This window comes from Corvus cornix, chromosome 3, assembly GCF_000738735.6.
Source record: "Corvus cornix cornix isolate S_Up_H32 chromosome 3, ASM73873v5, whole genome shotgun sequence".
Taxonomy (NCBI): domain Eukaryota; kingdom Metazoa; phylum Chordata; class Aves; order Passeriformes; family Corvidae; genus Corvus; species Corvus cornix.
This window is the reverse complement of record NC_047056.1, coordinates 18,744,492-18,766,218: the sequence shown is the minus strand read 5'-3', so window position 1 is coordinate 18,766,218 and position 21,727 is coordinate 18,744,492.

Sequence of the window (21,727 nt, the reverse complement as noted above, 5' to 3'; positions counted from 1 at the left end):
GTATCTTGAGAATTCAGCCTGAACACAATGGGAATGTCAGCATGAAAGATTTTACTATTTCCAGTTTTTATCCATTTGGTTTAATCTAAAATATTTGTGGAGTTCAAATGTAATTTGATGGAGTCCCATGTATAAACATTTTTATGCTGTCTGCATTTATCCTAAGCTTTTGTGTTCCTCAGCAGCTTTAGTGTGTAGAGGAAACTTAAAAAAAAAACCAACCAACAAACCCAAACAACTTTTTAGTTCCATTCAGATTAGCTTTTATGAGCTTGCTTTGCATTTCAATGCACTGTGTTGATGTCCAAATTTTCTCAGTTCCTTTTGTATGGCAGTTTTTCCTGGTTTGAATGGGTCTCTCGTACCAAAAAAGGCAAAAACAACATAGATAAAAGAGAGTTGAAGGTGTGATATTTAAACCTCTTTAAGTCATACTCGTTTTTTGTTGAAAATTTTTCAGTCTAACAGCTTTGTTAGGGTCTAGGGTAAACAATCACTAAGAAATGAGAAAAATGTAGTTCAATCAGAGCAGATTAATTGCATGTATTATTACCACAAAGATGTGTATATGTATCCTCAGTATGCCATGCACAGGAAAGCTTACTTGGGATTTCATGTACTGCACTTGGAGCAAGAGCTCAATTTTGGCAGGTAGAAGGTCCTCTTCCCTGCCCTGGTCTTCCATCTTATTATCAGCCCAACCCTGGGTCTCTGATATTTTGACACCTGCTGGGTCTCAGGTTGAACCTAGTTAATTAACCCGTATGTTGTTGTTTATTTCAATAAAAATACCAGATTACTTACAAAGAAATTAAGCAATCTTTTCAACCTCTGAGCACAGCCTCGTGGGACAGCCAAGGACAGCTGTAAAGTTCTTCTTTTTAAGAAGTTCTGGTTAATGTCAGCTGAGAAAGCTCTCAGTAAACAAATGAATAATTGATTGCTCAGCTTTCACATAGCTACTGCCTTTCTGGGCTCACATGACTCATTTGTGAACCATTCCTGTCGTCCTAATGCCATAACATTGGAGAAATGATGATTGTTTCTTGGAGGATTCTTCTGTGGACATAGTTGCCAAGACCAAAGCTGTAATGGTTTGTTATTATGACCTCTGTTATTCCATTAGGCTCAATAGCTTTAAAAAAAATGATGTGTGCATACTTTAGGAAAGTTTTTACCCTTTACATTGACCTGACAGCATAGTTTATGCTACAAAATGTATTAATGACAAAGTAGTGTTTTCATGTCAGGAGGACAAATTTTAACAACTATAATCTGCCCTTAGTCATCATAAATACAAATGTATTGGTAAAACAGACCTTGTTAATGCAGCCAAGACAAATGCTGGGCCATATTTCAAATGAATTTGAAGCACTAGTCTATACACTCCACGATTTTTTTTGTGTGGCTTCAAATACATTATTGTCAAAGCACTGTTAACATGGTTTTCCAGTGGGTATTGTAGAGCAGTAATGACCCATCACATGCAAACAATCTAGGCCATTTTTTCTTGATTACTTGAAGATGTGTAAATGTCTTTGAGGCTATGGTAGGGCATAGGGAGCATTCAATTAATACTGTTTTGATATTTTTTCAATACTTGAAAAATCAGCTGAAAAAGAAACCTTGTGAGCCTGACAGTACTTGCAAATTGCCTTGTACAGTAAAGGGTTTAATTTGTAATAAATTCTGTACACTATAGTGAAGTATACCCTATCCACTATCCTCTGCTCACTGCAGTGATGATATAAAGTAGGTTTGCTGTTTTCAATTGCTCTAGAACTTCGAGGCCAATACACTGACCACAAGTGCTCTCTTCTGGTTTTGCTTCCATAAATTAATAAACTGTATGCAAAAAGGTTGGCTTTGCTCCTTGGCTTACACCCTTTCTTGGACACACGGGTCTTAGAAGAAGCTGTGAAGCAGAGAGGCTTCCTGCTTTCTTCCAGCTCCCTTTCATATTTTCTAGCTGGTGCATGAAGCGCTCTTACATGCATAGACCTGCCCTGAGAGGGCCCAAGGAAATGTGTAAGAAATTCTTGGCCTTTGTTTTTCCAATGCCTTTCTGGAGGAGAGCTGCCTGTTACTGTACTCTGACACCAGCATGCTACCAACATCATGGAATATTCCCTCATGGAGACTTTGCTGTAAGGCTTTCATGCAGAGAAAGGAAATAGTGAACTTTCAAAACTTTCACAGATTTGCAAGGAATCAGAATTGAGTCAAATTTGGTTATTTGTGTGTGGGTTCAGGCAAAGGGAAGTTTCTCCACACTTGTGTTTACAGCAGAAATGCACCAGAAGGTCTCCCTCGTTGTTAAATCCTGTTAACAGTGGAACTGGAGAAATGTATCTTTCCCTCAAACTAGCACCACTCAGGCAAGTTTGCAAATATTTTTCCTATCCACATTGTAAGCTGAGGAACAGGTATTTACTGCTGCAAAAAGCAATGAAGAATTCTTGATGTCAGGGAGCAAGAAGAGACAGCACAGCATCTCTCTGCAAGAATCCATTGCAGATTATCCCATGCATGTGGATAAGTACATATTTAAAGATTCATCTTTCTGGTTTTAGACCTAAATCCTTATGGAAAACTGTGTGTCTTAGGAATCCTGGATGCAAAATTATCATGCTTCTGCTCAGTGCTGTTTAACTGCTGAATTAATCAAGTACAATTGCTTAAGGCCCTGGAGGGAAGGATGTAATAAATCTTGGGAGTATTTGTTCTGGTTTATGGCGGGGAGAAACTGCGTAACATTAAATCAGATGTTATAAACATTTGCAATGGCACATTTTCCTTACTCGGGGCATTGTGGCATGAGTCTTGAGAAACTAAAGAGGGTATGTCCTGTGGACTCGATGCATTTATTCTAGTTTTTTATAGCTGACAGCATTGCTTTGTGCGGGGTGGGAAGGGGCCGGCTGCCGAGGAGCTGCACGCTGTGCATCCCACGCTTTCGGGTAGAGGGCAGTCGGGTACCGCACACGGGGCTGGGAGCCCAGCTCCGGGCTGAGCCTGCTGCCCCAGCCTGGGCATGGAGAGCATCCCCCATCCCCAGAAAAACTTCCCTGAAGTGGAGAAAAGAGAGGTGGATTCATTGTACCCGGACTCTGATACTTCTCTGGAGTAGGACAATTTGCTGGCAGTACAGGGAGCTTCTCTGCACTGGGAGCAGGAGCTGCAGAGACATGCAGCAAACAGTTGAAAAAACTATCCTGCCTGAAATAAGAATCTTCCTGAGTTTAAAATGGAGCTGTCTTGAACTGTTGTCCTCCCTGCAGTGGGGGACAGTCCCAGCGCGCTGCGCCGAGCAGAGTGTGCTGTTCTCATGCACAGCATGTCCTGCCCCTGGGACATCAATCACTGGAAGGAAAGCAAGGAGGCAGAGCCTCTTTCCCCAGAAAAGACACGTGCCTGCCATTCCAGCAAAGGGAGCTTTGTCTCACTTTAGGGGATAGTGTTCTGAGGCACTTGTGGAGTCTTTTCCTTCTAATTTACAAGTACCTGAACAGGCTGGTTGCACCATGCTTGTTCACTGCATGCTTTGCTCTGAACCCTTCAGAGCTGCTTAGAACCTTTGGAAGGTCTAAATGATTTCAGTCTAAATGATTTCAGATAAGGAGCCAAAGCTGGACACCTCTTGTTCCAGGGAGGGAAGGGTGAGCTGAAGTTTCTGGGTTGAGCCCTGAAGAAGAGCACTGCTCCTTGTTCTAGCCAGGGATGGGTGAGAAGCTGCTGCTTCTGCCCCTGGTGCCCTAGCCTTCCTCTGCAGGAGCTGCTTAGCGATTTGCTGGTGAAGCAGTCGGAGGGACTGTGATAATTGCATTGTCCCAGTAGTCTGTGGCCCTAGACTGGGGACAAGAGCTGGGCTGTTCCACAGGGAATAATAAGCCCCTGTGGTACCAGGTCTTCTTCTTGCTCAGGTATTTGAGAGCCTCTGGATGATGAGAGGATGCAGCTGCTTGAGTTGCTGGAAAGGGTCTCTTGGGAAACGACTCTAGAAGCTGCATGGCAGAATTGGAGCTTTTGTTGTTCAACTGGTTTAAAGGAAGGTGGAAGACAAAAGGCAGTCCAGGGGCAAATGTGTGCTGCCAAGGCTGAGCACGTAGTGTTCACTCATCCCCTTGGACTGTAAAAGCCCAGCAGGGCACCGGTGGGACCACTTCGCTTGCACCAGTATTAAATCTGGTCCCAGTGCCCCTGCATGTGCTGGCCCATGTCACTCAGCTTCTGTGGGCTTCTCAGACCTTCCCAGTGGAACCTGCACAGTCACTGGACAGTGCATCAGCAGACAAACCAGCCCTGCTTTAAGAATGCAGCTGAAAGCATAAACGATGAACTGTATCTGTGGAGGGGGCTTAGGGTCTTCTGCTTCACATCTTGCAGTGGCTGCAGTGTAAAGCACGTCTCCAGAACAGGAGCCACCTGCCACAGCAGCCTTTCAGACACCCTGACCAGCCAGCTGCTTGCCAGCTGGTGTTGGAAGTCTCATTAGGAAAGTGCTCCCTGATGAGGGGCTTTACCTATCCGAGGGTTATTTTTGTCATTTCCCATTGTGTTGATGAAAGCACATCAGAAGTTGTGAGCATCAGAACATGGTTGGGCAGTGAGGGACCTTCCCTCTCTGGGAACAGTGGCTGGACAGGAGCTGCAATGGTGAAATGCCTCAGAGTTTGCCTATCACTGCCTCAAATCCAAGCAAATTCCCAGCTGTGATGCTGCTGGTCCTTAGGATGCTGCTGGTGCTGGTGCCCATGAGCAAAGCCTCAGTCAGTGCCTCCATTTCTCTGCTCCCTGGCTCCTGCCCTTCCCGTGCCAGTGCACCACACCTGTGCCTCTGTCCTGACAGCGCAACGTCACACTGGCTTTGTTTGCAACAGCTGTAGAGAGCAGCAAGGCCACACCATAAAATATGACCAATTTTTATCAGAAGAATTTCCTGGGAAGTCTTTTTCTTCTTTTCTTTTGTTTTTGTTTTTCTCCTTCCGTAACGTAACTTTAGGTTTTGAGAGGGGAAGGAAAATAATAAATAGTCTAGAGAAAATAGATTGGTGGGACCATGTCTTGGGACACTGGAACAAAGGGGCATTCAATGAAATTAGAAGGTGGTAAATGCAGATCAGAGGAAGTATTTTTATATGAGGTAGTTCCAGGTTGAGGAGCTCATTGCCTCAGGAGATAGCAAAGGCCAGCAATGTGGTGGGTGTTGAAAGGGCTGAAATTTGGATGGGCAACAGGAATGCTGAGAATTACCAAAGTCAAGGGAGGATGCATGGTATTAATTGGGTAGAAATACTAAGCTTTCAGGCAAAAGATGCCCTCTTTTTATCACAAGCTGGGATCTGAGGTGGGACAGGTTATTTCAGTACTTGGTGAGACTCCAGAAGCAGACCTGGACATCCCCACAAAATAGTGATGCAGAGAAGCTCATTCAGGGAGCCTGAAGCAGCACCAGAATATGAGCACAGGTCCCAGAAGTGCCACAGGGCCACACTTCCTCTTGGAGCGAGGTTCAGGCTTTCAGAGCTTCTCCTCATGTGAGCAGGTCTTGGACACAGACTCTCTGGACTTGCCTCTAGTGAGAAATTGTGAGTGTCGAGAAACTTGGGTGTTATTCCTCTGCTTCAATGCTGTTGTAAAAATAAATCTCTTTAGAGATATTCATAAAAGTTAATGGAAGTCTTGAATAGAGCTTTTTTTCTCCCTCCTACCAACCTAATAAAATGTATTGCTTTTTCTCCCAAGTATTTTTATATTAGCAGCCAGTGGCTGCTGCTGGAGGAGAGCTGTTCTAGTGCTATAAAATTACTCCAGATGGAGACCCTCTTGCTGTTCACTGACTTCAGGCTCAAGCAAAGCTGAAACGTAATGCTTGTCCTGATGGTCACCATCCTCAGCCAGGAAACATGGGAATGTGTTTGGCTCAGGGAACAGCAGTGATCTCCCCTTACAATGCCTGATTTATTGGATGTCTGTTAAAACAATAGTTTTGGAATAATTTTTAGATTTTCTTTAAGAAAAGGAAGAAAATGAAGATGAATGAAATGGGACTGGTGCTCTGGGCTTGACAGGCATAGCACAGAAATCAGTCCCCACAGATTTGGCGTTAACAGTCCTACTGAATGTCTGGATCCAGTGCTCGTGCCAGATCATTTTTGCATCTGCCTGGGAAAGTCACGGCCGCTATCTCCCAACAGCTGACATGGAGATGCAGCCAAAGCTCCTTCCTGGCAGGCTGAGCCAGCAAGGGGTGTGGGTGCCCACCACCATCGGGACCAAATGATATCAAAAAAATTAAAAATAGAGAACTCGTGTGGTGCTCACTCTGCAGGGAAGGAAAAAAAACCCTTTTTCCACTGTGCAGAGGTACATCACTGCTGTGGTGGCAGTGAGGCAAGGGGCTGAGCAAGTCCAGGGTGAGCTCAGTCCTGCTCAGGACATCTCTGCAGAGCACTTGGTATCCAGACATGCTGCTGGATTATACCACTGCTAGAATATGCAGCAGCAGTAGTGGAATAAGGATTTTCTGTGCCTTAGTGCTGAAATGCTTCAGGATTTACCTATCAAGCTCTCAAATCCAAGCAAAAAAAATCCTGGCTCTGGTGAAGCACTGAACAGATGCTCCCTCTTGTTCCTTCTGGTTTGGAAGAGGAAAAGGAAGGTATCTCTTAGCTTACCTAAGCTAAGGTGTATAGTACAAAGGGTCTTTGCATCATCCCCCCATTTTGCTGTTGCAGAGAACCCACCCTTTCTCACCTAAGACACCATTTGTGCACATTTCATGGTTTTTTGGAAATGGCTTGCACTAAGCTAAAGTTTTATTCCCTTTCTCTGTACTCTGCCAGGTTTTCTGCTCTTTTCTAAGTGACCCACACTCTAACAGCTTGTCCTGGCTGCTGTGCTATTGTTCTGCACACATATGCTATCACCTCTATTGCTGCCAGACTGTTTGTCTTTTGATTGCATGTGGCTTGAAGATTAAGCCTCAATGAGTCCTGTAAGTTTCTCATGGGTTTTCCTCTCCTCCAGCATCTCAGCCTGGCAGGTGACTTTGCCATTGTTGTGCTGTCTGGGGCTACGTACGCACGTAGGAAGTTCACAGGGGAGATTTTCTACGTTTTCCTTTCCTGCCAAGGGATCTGTAAACACTCTGTCAAAGCCAAGCATTTGACTTTTCTGTTGTCCTCACAGCAGCATGCTGAGGGTCAGCTGTGCACCATGGTTTTCCCCAAGAAAACTTGGAGATTTCAAGGAGGGGAGTTGTAATCCATTGTTGGGTACCAGTTCAGTCGGGTTTCCTTCTCCACCGAAAACAGCCGACAGGAAAGCAATTACAGGAGCAGATGTGACTTGTGACGTAAATGTTACTTCTGGCCTTTTTCTGCCTTTTTTTTGGTAACTAATCCAATAGGGTGATTCCAAAGCAAAAGTCACTGGGTACTTGAGACATATGGGCCTATGGTGGACATTTTAAGCTTTTCCTTGGTTCAGTCGAGCTCAGTCCAGGGGCAATTTGCAATACCTTGCCAGCCATTTTTTCAAATAAAATTAGCAAGTAAGAGGAATTTTTGGAGCAACTTCAATATGTGCATCCTGTGAAATTGTCTGCATGAATCCCAGTGCTCTGTCCAGTGTTGCTGATGTCTCTGTTGTGAGCAAGGTATTGAAGTGTTGCTTGTAATCCCTTTGTAGTAACAAATCAGTAAGTGTTTTCCAGCTCATGTTTCTTTTCAAGACAAGTTAAATCCATAGCCTGAAGTTGGGAAGTAAAGCTGGTTTTAACTATTTAGATCTTTTAAATTGCCTCATTTTTAAGGACATAATGTAATTTCTGTTGTATCAAATGGAACTGTTACAGAGTGTTTGTAACCTTTCTAGATGCTCACTTGTCTGGGTGTTTCATGAGGATAAGCCCAGTGGGCCATCAGGTTTGATCTCCCTCTGTGTCCATGTTGAGGCCAGCAGTCTGGCCAACCACTGGTCCCTTAGCACAGCCCCTTCCCTGAGCAGTCTGCTGTCCAAGTCATCCTAGGGCTGTGAGTTGTCTCCCCAGACAGCTGCAGCCCAAGAGCTTGTGTCTTCCTGCACCAAAAACTGAATATGTCCCTGAGCTTCCTTGATGCCAGCACAGCAGTGTCTTGGTGCTGTCCTCAGGCTACATGCCAGCCATGGAGTCTCAAAGAGAGTGATAACGACTAGAATCTGGGAGTCAGACCCTGAGGTTGCTCATCTCTTTATGCACAGGACCTTAATTCTTCCCAAACTCGCCTGGCACTGTCTGCCCAAAGCTCACGTGTCAGCTGGAAACTGGTGGCAGAGCCAGGCACATTTCTGGTACACATCTGGTTCAGGGGGTACACATCTGGGGGCAGAGGGCATGCCTGCTTGCTCACCTTGCTGCTGCCCAGCACTGCAGGGCCCCCTCTCCCTGCCCAGAGCCCCGAGCGCTGCAGCACAAGTAGTGGTGAACATTATGCCTGCTCATGAGGTAGGGCACTGTAAAGCTTAATTTATTCCATACACTTCACTGGCAAAGGTTTTGCTTTCATGTTCCAGAGGGGTGGCTGAGGAAGGGAAGTTGGCAGCCACAGCTAGCAGGAGTGGCCACCAGCAGGCTGCAACTCCGAGTGGCACCTGTTAATGTGAGGGCTCACTCTGTCTCACGTTAAGTTATTCATATGCTCATATTTCTGGCTACAGAAAACTTTCTTCCAAAATGTGCCCTGCCTCATTAGCAGTCCCCACCCAGGGACCTCCTTTCAACTTCTCCAAGCTTCCCAGCACCTCGCCACAGGGACCAGTCAGGGACACAATAGCTCCAGCCTGTTTATTTCATTTCACTTTTCCTCTCCTCTTGGCCGGCAGCCAGCAGAGATGTTCTTTGCAAAGATAATAGTTTCAACTTAATCATTCACCTCTTATGTGTCTAAAAGGAGTTAAGGAGACTGGAACTTTCCAAGAAAAATAAATGAACAGAACTCTCTCGAGGGGGCCTCTTTAAGGCTGTTTTATTGATTTAAGAAAAAAAAGCAAAGCAGCAAGCTGTTCCCGCACATCACCCCTGCCCTATTTATTTTTTAAATGCGTGTTTAAATTTGGAGGGACAGTCATGAATAGAAGGATTATGAAGTGTTTCTCTTTGTGAAGGGATTTGTGTTTAGAGAGATGCTTCCAGCATGATATTCTAACTGTGTTCATTCTGGGAGTTGTAAAGATGGATCTGGATCTCAGGGGACTCCTTCCTCAGCCTGCATGTGGATGACAGGCAAAAACTCACCCATTTATTTGGTTTTGGTTGGTTGTTTTTTTTAAGGGGATTGTGATTCTGTCTGGTTCATTTTGGGGTTGTTGATTTTGTCGTGCCCTGAAGGTCTGATGTTTCAGAAAGTTGGAGGACCCAGTCCCTTGATGATGGATCCCTTTGGGTTGCCTCTAGCTAATCAGCCACTATCACCAGCTCCTTTTGGAAATAAGACCTTTGTTTAAGCACAGAAAAAAACATCTTCCTTCCACCTGGCCTGGCTGAGGGACAGTTATTAAACCCCATATCTTTCCCACTGGCATATCCTGTCCGTGGAGCTGTTGAGAAAATGCATGTCCTTGGGAACTGTTGATAAAAAAGAAAAGGTTTTTATTTCAACAACATTTAACAGAGGCTTTTTTTTTTTACTGAAAACCTGAAAAATTGGATGGTTTTGGTAAAGAAGTTCACTTGTAGCTGGGGGTGGGTTAAGACACCAGCAGTAAGCCTGAACCTGAGGAATGAGCTCCTAAAACATACAACTTCAGGGCAGTCCATATTTTCATGTAACCATCAAACCAAAAGCTACACTGTGGTGGACCCTAAACCATAGGAAGAACCAAAGGCCATCTGGAAAGGCTGGGAGGACCAGCAGGCTGCACTGGGCTCAGGCTGCTTTCCCTTGGCTCTCTGGAACGGGGCTGTGGGTTGTGATTCTGTCTCTCTGTGGTTTTCCTACCTTCAAAGAAGCCTCTTTCCAGAAAAGAGTGAAATACCTGAATTCATTTCTCCTCTCCCATGGTTCTGGCTCCATCCTCTGAACAAAGTGTGTGGTACTCTGAGCACTCTGTTGTGGTGCTGCTCTTTGCTCATGCTTGAGTATGTGGATGTATACGTACTTAGCACCCTCTCCCTGCAGCTATGGAGGGTCTCTGCCTGATCCCACCTTTGGAAAGCAGGTTTCCTTGTGGGTACAGATTGTAGGACTCGTGTAAATGTCCATAAAAGAGTGGGAAAGGGAATAAAGTTTTAATTATTGTTCACTATTCATAAAAATTCCTGCAGGGCAGGCACCCGTTTTCCAGACTTCGATGACTAGGGGAAAGATTGTCCTGCCAGGTGGAGCGGGATTTCTAGTTCTTCTTTTCAGCAAATGAGGGGCTGAATTTAGCCACCTTGGAGTGGGATGGAAGCGAAACATCCGTTGTTCTCCTCCTCCCCCTCTTTTTCCCCTTTCCCCTGGGCACGCAGCACCCTCCTCCTTAGAGAACACAGACGTGTTAACTTTCATGAGGCTGTGATGAGGCTCTGGGCTGGGCGTGTGTTTCCCTTCCCCCACTCTGAGCACTCCAGTAACCACACATTACCCAAGCCCAGTGCTTTCTGCATGACTCAGATTTTTTTTTTAAGAACTAGAATCCAATGGACATTTTCTTCACTGATACCGCTGGGACTAGAGGTCTTTTTTTTCCCACCAACCTTAAAAACATGCTGATATGCTGCAAATTTTTTTTCGTTTCTAATATTTTGTTGTTATTAAAACAGCACCAAGTCCCACAGCCCCAAAGGATGGGATCTCTCTTGCTCTTTTCTCCCTTCCTCAACAGCTAATAAAAAAATTAAAAAGGGTAATTAGCCATAAAAGAAAACACTGAAGGACACTTGGGCCATCCTTGATGGCTGGGCTGAGCTGGGGGCACTGACAGTGCAGGATGGAGACGTGGCACAGGTTGCAGCACCCTGGGGTGCAAATGAGAGAAGGGGAAACAGCTGCCTGGAAAAACCCTGCACTTTTCTTAAACCTGAGGCATCCAGCTGAGGCTGAGCACACATCAACCAATGCCAGGTGGAGAGCAGCAAATGCCTTTGTGAAGGCAAAGGTAGTGACCTGCAGTCCCTCTGTCATCCAGGGCCTTGGTCCCAAGTTCAGACAAAAGTGCTGTGGGCATGATTAGGTTGAACAATAAGGCAGTGAGCTCCCACTCAAAGCTGTCTAAAGTCAAGGAAAGGGGTTTTGGAAGGGCTGGCACCAGCTTTGGTTGCAACATAACGTGGCACATACAATCTGCATGATGACCCATGCTGAAATTGTGGTGAGTGTTCAGGTGGATCCACGCTCCTTCTGGCTTGGCACAGGGAAGGCCCAGCACTGAGCTTCCCTGGGAAGCACCAGCAACTTGGAGCCAATGTGTGTTTCCTCATGTGAATTCCAAGGAGTTCAAATGGACAGGTTTGGGGCCACGGTTCCCATCTGACGTTGCTTGCCTGATGTGATTATTCAAGCCTGAATTCCTTCAATTGACAGCCATGCTATTTCCAGTCTCTTAGTCAGCATATACCACTCTGCTTCCCAGTCTGATGAGACCTGGATTTTCCCACACTCCTCCTTAAATGGAAACACATTGTTCATCTTCATTTTATTTATTTATTTGGTACAAAAAACCAAGATACTGCTGTAACTTTGAAGTGCTGGCTTCTACAATGGTTGGTTCCTTTTTGGAGCAAGGGGTTTTCCTAAAAGCCACTCTCAGCAAGATCCATATCAAACTTTCCTTAGCGGGAGACAATGAACATTTCACAGCATGAAGAGAAAAAAAATAAAAAGGTTGATGAGAAGACAAATCCTCTAAGTGAAGAGATAGTCAGAGTGAAGATGAGATCCCCTAGCCTTGTAAACACAGATTATTTTCTGCCTAACCTACAGTTTCTGGACATTTTGTTCATTTAGTCAGTTACAGAGTTAATTGAGGGGTGAAAATGGGGACCTGGGCAATATCTGGACACTTCCATTTGGGACCCATAACCTTCACACTCATGTGCCCAGGTACCAAGAACCTCACTGCCAGTAGTTGCTAGGGGTGGCAATTACAATGGGATCTGGGGGGGGGACAGGTGCCTCTGCAAGCTTCCAGGGGTGGCTTTCCACAACAGGTTGCACTGGGACCAGTTTGTTCCCTACTGGGCTGCAAAACTGGTGGCTGACCTGTGTGGTGGCACTTGGAGCTGCAGGGAGACAAGCCTCCTGCAGGAGCCCAGCTGCCAAGCCTTGTGGTGAAGGGGCAACATCTCCTCCCACAGCCTGCCCAAAACCTGTCCCATGGCAGGTTGATGCCAAGGGATGCTCTGTGCAGGGACACGTTGGGGTCAGCTTCAGACCTCTCCTAGAAATGCCAGTGCCACTGGACAGCTGGTGTGGGTGAGGAGCAAGCACAGAAATGGATCATCCTAGCCCAGCATCTGCCAAATCTGAACTGCACCTGCCAGCTCAGCTCCATGAGAGCCTCCATGGGGGCAGGCCCTGGGGGTGGCCAATGCCCCGGGTCGAGGTGGGGGCTCAGGAGTTGGTTCTGCTGGGGACAATCACTGCTGTGCTCTGGCTGAGTCCGAGCAGCTCCGTGCAGGCGGGTGGCAGCTTTGTGTGGAGGAAATGTGTCAGCTGGCGTCTGCTGTGGGTTGTTTTTTTTTCTTTTAGCCTAATTGTATTTTTAATTATTTTTCAGATGGTTTCGAGCCAAGACTATGCAATCAGTCAATGTTTGTTGGTTAAAATAGAAGTAAACACTACGTTATATAAACAAAGGAGTGCTCTGGTTTATTGCCCAGGGATAACACCGGCATTGTTGCGTGGATCCTCATCTGAAGGCTTTGAAGATTGCTTGCTCTATTTATTTTTCTAAAGATGGATAACTTTGTTCTATTTGCTCAGCTTCTTAAGGGCTTGAATAGACAAGGGGTAAAGTGCAGCAAAGGTGGGTCTGGCTCTGAAGGGGCCCGGCAGGAAAATGTGTTTTTGGATTCTGATCTCATCCCAAAAATGTCTTGCATTTCAATAGCTTTAGATAGATTACACATTGGAAATGCCAAGGAACTGGAAACTTTCACTCCAAAGTCAACTCTGCTTTCATTAATAATTATTTTAAGACAGCACTGAGAGAACAAAACAGTACTATGTGGAGCAGAAAGAAGCCTATGAGGAAGCTGGGGCTGAGCAAGAGTTCAGCCCCCCATCCCCACTCTCACTCTGGATGTCAAGGATCAGCATCCTGAGATGCAGGGGAGGTGTTCATGTGAGGTGATGGTGAGGGGTGTGACACAGGGGAGAAAAAAGAGCCGCCCTCCAAGCAATAGCAGCAACAGCAGAGCCCGGCCACTGCCAGGGATAGGCAGGCATTGGGATGGGCAGAGCTGTGCCCCTGGGGCTGGGAAGGGGCTGAGCCTGGCTCAGATAACCTCCAGCACCCACAAAGGCAACATTCAGGGGGCACATATCCCCCTAATTTCTTCATGTGGGAGAGATTTTGACCCCATTTTACAGATGGGAAAACGGAGCAGCAGAACATGAGGACGCACATTTTCTTGCCAAACCTGGGACCTCACTTCTTCCTTTGGGCCTGACCTGGTATCATCCCTTGCCTTGTTTTCTTGTCATAAAGTTGCCGCCTGTGCCTGTGATCTGCTTCTACAAGTCCTGGAGATCATTACAAATAATATTAGATTTATCACTTCTCTGTGTAATGTGCCAATCCTGGCAGCACCTTTTGAAAACACAACAGCAACAAGAAGCATATGTTCTGCAAGTTGAGTTAGTGGGATTTTTTTTCACTGCCAAGGACAATAATTTTTTTCCTCTTTTTTTTTTTTTTCAAAATAAACATCATGCTGGAATGTGCTGCAGCAAATGGCTTGGGCTCTATTATATTTCATGCAGCTTTCTAAACAATTTTCAACCCTGCTGGCCCAGTGTCAAACAGAAGGCAACCAACAATAGCAAAATCCCATTAAAGCTGAGAAGGTTCCTTCCTGAGGTGAACATGGCCAGAAATAGTAATCTTGGCTCTCTTTTCAATTTGGCATTGGGGACTAATAATGCCTGTTCTCCTAATGGAAATTATCTAATTTCATCCAAGTGCAGCTCCAGAGAGAGCTGGGCTGACGCACAAACAGTCAATATAACAACATTCTTCTTGAAGAGCTGAACAATGGGGCTTTGGTGGGACCGTGATTAACAACGTCAAACTAAGAACAAACAGAAGGTGTAAAAATAGGCATCTGAGGAGTTGACACAACGGACTATTTTTCATCTGTAAGGCCAGAGGAGAATAGCTTGTTAAATTGTATGCTTGGAGCACTTCATCAGATGTTGTGTGGAATGATGAAAAAAAAAATCCATTTCCCATCTGGGTCTGAATGTACTAAGGAACTGCACATGCTTTATTAATATAAATCATGCTAGGAGTATAATTCCCATTAGCATTAAAGAACCATTTTTCAATGAAATACTCTTGCAGCAGGAACACCTAATGGGAAATAATGATGTTTGCTTCATTTGAGGAGAATAGTAAAATACAGTGTGGAGACGGAGAAGGTAGAGAAGCGTTTCTTCCCTCCAGCCCGACGGGTTTTTGTGTCTGCTGTAAGCCATCCCCTTCCCAGCCTAGCAGAGCTGTATCCAGCCGCTGTGCAGAAGCCCCCCGAGGTGGTAGGGAATGGTGATGAGGGGAAGAGCTGCTCCAGGAAACCGGAGCAGTGCTATGGCCCAGGGTCACAGCGCTGCTGTCCTGTTTCCCACAGGCCCCCACCCAGGCTGGGTGAGAGAAGGGGTCCAGCCTCCCTCCCTCCACCCCTACTTCCCTCCCTCCCTCCACCTCTGCTTCCTCCCCAGGGCAGTCTCACATTTGGAGAGCACTGAGATGGCTTCAGGCCACCTCCACCCCCTTACCCACATGGCTCAACCTCACCCTGTGGAACTCCTTGTTGTCAGCCTAAAAATAGCACTCCCCAAAAACAAATCGCCACTTCGGACATTATTTCTCATGTCTTGAGAAAAAGCATCAGTTCCTACATTTCTCTTTAACCCTGAAGCCACAGCTGGTCTCACAGTGTGCCTGGTACATTAAAAAGCAGAAGCACTGGAAGTGGGTGAAACCACCACACAAGTCATTAGCTCTGGTGCCTCACCTGCTTTCCCCAGGGCTCTGGCTTCGGTATGTGCTCTGTAGGGAGCTGCATGTACCAAGGGAAAATGCCAACCCCTGTGTTTGTGCGGACATGCAGTGGCTCCCAAACCTCAGCATCACCTTGGTTTGACACAGAGGGATTTACGCTCCTTCCCTACCTTAAGCACTGTAGCTTCCTTCTTGCTCCTAATTAAAAGGAAGGTGTAGCCTTGAAATGTCGGACATAATTCCCACCTCTGGTTAAGCAGGTATGGTTTCTTTTAATTTTTACAATATCTCAAGTAGCCATTTACTCAGTGTTATTTTTAGAGTGTGAGAGGGGAGGTCTGTGTTTTCATAAAGCCCCCAGATGTGCGCTGGGGCAGTGGGATTTTGTGCGGGACACGACATGGTTAACTTGGCTCCGCGTTGTGGCCGATGGCATCCAGGAATGACCCTGCTCCCCCTCGCTCACCCCACAGGTCACCCGCTGCTCAGGGTCTGCCAAATTTGTGTCATTTTCTTGTTCTCCTTCCTCCTAACAACAGTAAAACTGATGAAACGTATGGAAATTGCTAGTAATGAAAGCAAAGTGCACCAGAAGTAATACAACACCATGTTGCCCTCAGTCTCAGCTTTCACACCCAGTTAGTCCCCAGCGCTTCCAGAAACCAGTGCCTTTCTCCATGTGAAAGTCCCAGTCCCCCCTCCAAACCCAGCCCTGCTTCCTGCAGCCCAGCCCTCAGCTAAGCCCCCTCCCTGCACATCCGACCCCTTTTAACCTTCCCCTTGGCCTCTGATCCTTTCAAACCAGGTAGGATACCTCTCACGTCTCAAAACATCCAAGATGGGAGGCAGACTTCTTACAAGGAATATTTCTCTACTTCCAGACTTTGGTGGGTAGCAGCATCCCACAGAAACGAAAGCAGCATGGCACAATAGCCATCCCTGCCTCCTGCCTGCAGGCAACGCTGCCGTCTGGGTCTGCCAGAGCCCTGGGGAACGTTCAGCATCCAACGGGTGCCCAAAGCATCCATGGGGGTCCTAGGGAGGAAATCTGAGAAAGTTTCAGAGAGAAGAGTAAAGCCTTGCGGCTGAGCTCACTCACAGCAGTTCCAGTGGCAATGCACCCGGATCAAATGTGACCCAGGAGATTGTTGTGATTAGGGATTTTATTGTCAGCTTGCACTAGAGGGTGCTGCTTCGTTAGGGTTTGGGAAAGAGCACAGTAATGGGACCGTCTCCAATGTCTTTATTCCTTACAAAATTAGGCTGAGACCTGAAACGTGTTTAGATTCATATTACCATTCAGTGTGGCCTCAAAATGAAATGGATTGCTTAGCTGGGAAAATGAGAATGTCTTGGCTTGGGAATGAGTTTATACATGTGGGGGGCAAGGGTAAGCATTTGGGTTAGATGCTGTGACAAATGAAAGGAAAGACTGGTCAGCCTTGCCCTTTTTCTCTCCATTTCACAATTCTGAGATGAATGGATGCCTCAAGGAGCTGAGAAATCAGGGAAAAAAACTAAGGACAGGACAGTGAAGGCAGACATGGGAGATAATCAGACTTTGGAATTTACTGCTACAGGACAGATAATCAAAATCTCATGATAAAATTTTCTAGAAGAAATAAAAGCTAAATACCTTTTATGACCGCTGCAGTCTTTTGGCTAAGATAAAGGTAACCAGATCCCAGGCACTGAGATATAAAATGATGTGTTAGAGGTATCAGTAGGAAATTACTTCCCCTGTGTGCTGCATTGCTGTGTTGACTGCGCCTCCTCTGTTTTTGTTTCCATTTGCCGAAGGCGTGGAGGAACGGCTGTTGCTGTAGGCAGCATCCCAGACCCGCAGCTGGGAAGGGGATACCTTACACCACCCTGCTTGGCTCCCAGAGCATCTGCCCACCCTCCTGGGTGTCTCACAGGGAGGCGACCTGCGTCTTCCAAGACCTGGTGGAGCCTGGCACAGGGAATCTGTGAGCTGTCCAAGCAATGGCTGGACTTCATTCAGGGCAGATTTGGTTCCAGTGAGGGAAGCAGCTCTGGAGGGTGCTATGTACGTGCTGTATAGTCTGGCACGCTTGTTTATGGCCCCATAAAACTCCTCTGGTTGGCACTCCCATTTGGCATCCACCAGGAAGCACCTCCCTTGGGCAAAAAAAGGTTAAAATGGGACTTTTTGTAAGGGCCTTGATGACATTATTTTCCTGGTGTTTTATATATGCTAATAGCAATAAAAGAGCTGGTTTTAAAGTTGGGCTGATACATACCTATTGCATTTAAATCCACTTTGAACATGAAAGGAGGGGTAGAAGAAAAACAATAACTCTTCTCAAATCCAGATGAGTTTTACAGAGTAATTTTCTTCTAGAAACTTGACTTCCTTATGGGGTTGATTTTGCCTTTTATGCGTCTGCATTCTGATATCTTTATTTCCAGCTTCCCCACATTTTTGACCGTTGTTGGCAAGAAGGAGGAAACTGTTTCTTACTAAAACTTTTATTAGGCAGTTATTAGTATTTCCTTCTTTAATATTGAACGGCTTTTCTGTGCAGTAAATTTAATGTTCTGCTGCTGGAGAAGCAAAGGGACTAAGGCATCAGACAGGTTTTGTGGAAATAGATGGAGATTTTTCTAGCAAAATCATAGAGATTATGATCCACTCTGGGAATAAAATTTTTAAAAAATTCAGTTTTCATCTGTACTTGCATCTAAACATGCAACTTGAACTGAGGTACCCTGAGCCTGTCCTCAACAGCAGCAGTTTGCCTCATTTAAGGTGCTGCCCATTTGGGTCTCAGCTGAAAACAGGTGTAGTTATACTCTCCTGTTAAATTTAAGAAATACCTGTGGATGGTCTTTTCTCACTGAGAGTCAAATCACCTTCATTTTACGCAGTGGTGCTTGTTGTCAGTCGCTGTGCACTGTGCCAACCCAATCCAGCGTGTACAAGCAAATGCTTCCCTGATCTGCGGTTGCACTTGAGAGCAGGGGGTCAGCACTTCTGCACATCTTGTCACCTTTGATCAGCCACCAGAGGGTTAATTGCACACCAGCTCTCTGCAGACCTCTCTGTTGGTGAGGCCTGGAAAATCACAACTAGCCCATGATAAATGCCCCTGCAAGCAGATTAAGGTGTGACTGCAGCAGGAAGGTGGAGTAAGCTATGAAATCAGGATGATTGGATGGTGTATATGATATGATGCTGATGGAAAGGAAAACAAACTCAGGGGCTCTCCATGCGAGAAGGATCCATTTTATATCGCAGAAAGCATTTACAAGAAGCAGCGCTTAAATGAATGGGTGACCTGATGAGAGATTAGAGCAGACTAGAAAAGGGTCACAGCAGTTCTGCCAGCCTGTCCCCCAAGTGTGTGTTTCCCCCAGCACCCTCAACCTGCCTGGCCACGTGATAAAGAAGCTAGTTTGGGGTACTGTGGCACTATAAAACTTTTCTTACTGGCAGAGTTAATTTGACATCCCCAGGGATAGGAACAGGCAGGCTGGGATGCAGCAAGAATGGGAGACTGGCACTGATAACTTCAAGCAGCTTAAACCATCACGGCATTGCAGGCTCACAGTGCCCACCTCCCGGCACAGTATCAGGTGTGTAAAAATGGGATTCACAAAAGCCAGCACACTAGGCAGAACCTGCCTGCTCTAATCCATAGGAAACCCCAGGGAAGGGACATTCTGATCCTGCTACTCCTCAGAGCGCAGCCTCCTTTCCTGGTGACTGTGAAGAGGCACTTACCTACAGCTCACATTTCTTACCCTGGCCCTTCTGTAAGAGTTATGAATCTGCATCTTTTCACACACACAAAAAATAAAAGGGGTGGGGGGGCGTGGAAGAAAAAGGAAGAAAAAGGAAGAAAAGATCATTCCTTTCTTTTGCACGCTTAATGGCAAGATGCAGTGCCCTCCCACATCCCAGATCTCTGAGCCAGGCACTCAAGAGCAGAGGTAAATCAGTGTTTTCAGGTCCCCTCTCTGTCTGAAGGGACTTGAGGTACTACACAGCATTTGGGGGACTACGAAAAGTTTCTCCCCGTGAAGCCCCTCAGCTTCCCATGCTCTAATGTGTTTCCTCAGAAAACAGCAGTTTCAGCGGTTGCAAGAAAGCCACAGCATGCAAACGTGCAAGTGTGAGAACAAGTCTCCAGCTCAGTGGCTGGTGTGCTGTCCCTGGAGCTGGGAGCTTCAGGCTTTGATCTGCTCTCACATATGGACCCATTTGATGGGACCTATTCTGCTGGAACATATGGACAACTCTCAGGACTGCTCACATACAGAAAATCCCACAGAGTTTTCAGACAACTATAATATAGACGTTTCAGGGGAATTTTGCTTCAGAGCAATTTTAGCATGCCCTGTGGACTCAACTCCCATCTAGGATTCCTGTGTGTCCCCAACACCTCTCCTTGTTGCAAAGCTGCAGGTGAGGAGGATCAGGCGCTTCCCTCCAAAAGCACACTGTGACCCAAATTCAAACAGCAGTGAAAATACATCCGCAGGCGGCTTGAAACCCTGCCCTACCGCATGGAAACCCAGATCCCGCCTGCTTTGCGACGCCTTCCACGGCTGCTCAGCAGATGACATAACATTAGTCGTGACTTACTGACACAGGTATTCAACTAAATAACGCGTGAAACAATGGAGAGGAAACGTCAAGGGGTTGGCCAGCTCAGTCACTGGGTTCGCTTGCGGTTCTGGGCAGTTCCTGCCTGCGCTGCTGTTGAGCCTCTCAGATAACGAGCTGTGCTGAGCTGGGGAAGCCCGTCCAGCCCCGCGGCGGCGGCTGAGGCCGCTTCCAGCGGCGGATCCCGGTCGGGGGTCTCGGCCGGGGTCGGGGGGCGGCCCCGCTGCAGCGTTCCCCCGCATCCCGCGGCGGCGCGGGAGAAGAAGCGGCGGCGGCCGCCGGGAACCCCCTGGCTCCTGCCTTGCGCCCCTGCCCGCCCTGCAGCCCCAGCCCGGGGCGGCTGCGGCGGGAGGGGCTCCCCAAACGTGCTCGCCCGCTGCTCGCGCGGACCCCGGAGTGGGTTTTTGGGAAGTGGGAGATTTTGGGAGGGTGGAGAAGCCCCGTCCCGGGGACTCGGCAGGTGGCGACAGAGCACGGGCTTTGGGGGGTGCCCGGCGCTGCTCAGGGCGGGAGGGGCGGGGGGCTGCTCTGCGGGACCCCCGGGGCAAGGGTGCAGAGGCCCCACTAACGCCACCCGAGCAAACCTTCTTCCTGGAAGGCGTCTCATGAGGATTAATACTTACTTTTGCTAGTACTCTTACAGAGAGATATAATAGGATTTTAACTTTAAAAAAAATTTCGTATATCTCGCACATATACGTTTCTAGATACAAATATAGGAATAACCAGAGCACATACAGAAGCCTAAAATCCAACAGGCAAGGCGCAGGCCGCGGGTGGAGGAGAAGGAGGGTTGGAGGCCGCTCCGGCAGCATCCTGGGCCGGCTCGGAGGGGCAAACCCGGCTCCCCATCCCCCGCGGCTCGGTCGCCGAGCGCTGCCTACACTGACGGGGATCCCCGAGCCCCCAGTGGGGTGAACAGGCTGCGTCGGGCTCAGGCACCGTTCGGGGCTCGGGAGGGGCGGCCGGGGGCTCGGGCTGGCCAGCATCCCGGCGGGATCCGTGGGATCGACCTGCCCGCAGCTCGCCGGGGAGCGGGATGGAGCAGGCATTTGGCGAAAGGGCTGTCCGTCCTTCCCCGTGGGGCGCTGGCAGGCAGCGCCCGGCCCTTTCCGGGATGCTCCCCGTCCCGTGCCCTCGAGTAGGGACGGGGGAGCTGCAAAGCCTCGGACTTAGTCCTTCTATTTTCCCCTCGTAAGAACTCGAATAATTTTTTTCCATCTCCTTTTCCATCTCGGCCTCGGGGAAGAAGAAAAAAAATCCTTCGAGACTCCCTTCCTAAAAAAAAAAAAAAAAAAAAAAAAAAAAAAAAAAAAAAAGCAGCAGCATCTCTTCTGCCACACAGTTCATTCGGCTCCTTCTCGAGTCCCTCGGAAAGCAAGATTAAAGGGGAAAGTCGCAGCTGTATATTTATGTTTTCATTGCTAGAAGGGAATTGATTTCCTTGCATTTATTTTTGTAGTTGCAATACACAAGGGCGGATTTGCGTCACCAAAGCAACTTGCTGGTTGAGATAAAGTTGCACAAATATTGAAAAGGGAAGTGCTCGCGCTCATTATGAAGTTTTTCTCCGGAAGAAATAAGGATTTCTGCTGTATCCTAAAATACTAAAGCCGCTTCTATTTTGGGACAAATCTCGCAGGCACATCCGCTCATTTAGTCCGAGTTGGAACCTCTCAAAAAACAGGAGATGACCTGGACTGCAGCGAGCCCCGGGTTTCCTGCAGCCTTCTCCCTCCTTGCGCGGGAAGGAGGGGCCGCCGCCTCCCCCGGCAGCGCGGCCGCGCAGCCCTGAACGTCCCCGGGCAGGCAGGGAGGCCTGCGGAGGCCTTTGGGGAGAAAGGACACCCTTGTCCCCGGGAAGAGGGAGAGGCCGGGGGGTGAGGCAGGTGCTCCTGGTTTCGGCCG